Raw genomic sequence first — 2,044 nt, 5'->3', positions numbered from 1 at the left:
TGTTGACCAGGATGGTCTCGATCTCTTGACCTTGTGATCCACCCGCCTTGGCCTCCCAAAGTGCTGGGATTACAGGCTTGACCCACCGCGCCCGGCTCTTTTCTTTTTTTTTGAGACGGAGTTTCACTCTTGTTGCCCAGGCTGGAGTGTAATAGCGAAATCTAGGCTCACCACAACCTCTGATTCCCAGGTTCAAGCAATTCTCCTGTCTCAGCCTCCTGGGTAGCTGGGATTACAGGCATGTGCCACCACGCCCGTCTAATTTTGTATTTTTAGTAGAAACAGGGTTTCACCATGTTGGTCAGGCTGGTCTCTAACTCCCAACCTCAGGTAATCCGCCCACCTTGGCCTCCCAAAGTACTGAGATTACAGGCGTGAAGGCGTGAAGGGCAAATTTTAAAATATTATTATTAAAATCAACGATTTCTTCTTTGATTTTAGATGGAAACCCAGAAGGGACCTTCTGTCTTTTCTTTCTCTCTTTCTTTCTGCCCTCCTTCCCTCCCTCCCTCCTTCCCTCCCATCCTTCCTTCCTTCCTTCCTTTTTTCTTTCCTTCTTTATGTTTTCTGTCTTCTTTCTTTCTTGACAGGGTCTCACTCTGTCACCCAGACTGGAATGTAGTGGCATGATCTTGGCTCACTGCAACCTCCGCCTCCTGGGTTCAGGTGATTCTTCTGCCTCAGCCTCCAAGTAGCTGGGATTACGGGCACCCACCACCATTCCCAGCTAATTTTTGTATTTTTAGTAAAGACTGAGTTTCACCATCTCGGCCAGGATGGTCTCAAATTCCTGACCTCAGGTGATCCACCCACCCCAGCACCCCAAAGTGCTGAGATTACAGGTGTGAGCCACCACACCCAGCTAATTTTTGTATTTTTTTGTAGAGATTGCGTATCACCATGTTGCCTAGACTGGTCTTGAACTCCTGGGCTCAAGTGATCCTCCTGCCTTGACCTTCCAAGTATATGGAACATATATTTCTATGGGCATATTTTATATCTATAACTGCTTTGAAATATGTAGGTCTTCTTTTACACGTGCCAAAGTGTTGGATACACATTTTTTAAGGCCTTTCATATTATTCGGTCTATAAAATTACATTGTCCATCAGATCCTCTCAGTGCACTGGTGGTAGCTCTAACTGTTTTCCTGAGGAAAACACTCAGTTTTGGTTGGTGAATGTAGCCTGTATGAGCACAAATTATGAGATCGTGGTAAGAATGAAGGCAGGGTAGCAGGGTGGTTAACAGCCTAAGATTTCAGGTCAGAAATCTCAGGGCTTCCATTTCTGCTTTGCTCCCTGCTCAGTGGCAAAGTCATGATTGGCTTTTTCAAGCCTTGAGTTCCTTATAAGTAAAATGACAGAAATGATGAAATCCAATGGTTTTTATGGTAAGACGTAAATGAGAAATCAAGCGCTCAGTATTATGTCAGAGAAAGAACGTACTCAAAGTGTCATCAAAAGTGAACATGGAGGCCAGGTGCAGTGGCTCATGCCTGTCATCCTAGCACTTTGGGAGGCTGAAGTGGGTGGATCACTTGAGGTCAGGCGTTCAAGACCAACCTCATCAGCATGGTGAAACCAGGTCTCTACTAAAATTACAAAAAGTGAACCAGACATGGTGCACGCCTGTAATCCCTGCTACTCAGGAGTGTGAAGTGGGAGAATCGCTTGAACCCAGGAGGTGGAGGTTGCAGTGAGCCAAGATCCTGCCACTGCACTCCAGCCTGGGTGACAGAGTGAGACTCAGTCTCAAAAAAAAAAAAAAAAGAAAAGAAAAAGAAAGTGAATATAGGCTGTGTGACTTGAGATCTTAAGTGGAAGATACATCTTCCTTAGTGGAATTTTAGTAGACATACTAAAGTTTCTGTTTTTGAGTTTTGTTTCTGACACCGATTCTATTTACACCATGAGAGACTCTATAGAAGACCTCATAGAACTCATATAATTAAACAGCATCGGCCAGGCACGGTGACTCATGCCTATATTCCCAGCACTTTGGGAGGCTGAGGCAGGAAGAGACCGGCCTGGCGGATATGGTA

The sequence above is a fragment of the Cebus imitator genome, unplaced genomic scaffold, assembly GCF_001604975.1.
Source record: "Cebus imitator isolate Cc_AM_T3 unplaced genomic scaffold, Cebus_imitator-1.0 Scaffold257, whole genome shotgun sequence".
Classification (NCBI taxonomy): domain Eukaryota; kingdom Metazoa; phylum Chordata; class Mammalia; order Primates; family Cebidae; genus Cebus; species Cebus imitator.
Note: the sequence above shows the minus strand (reverse complement) of the source record.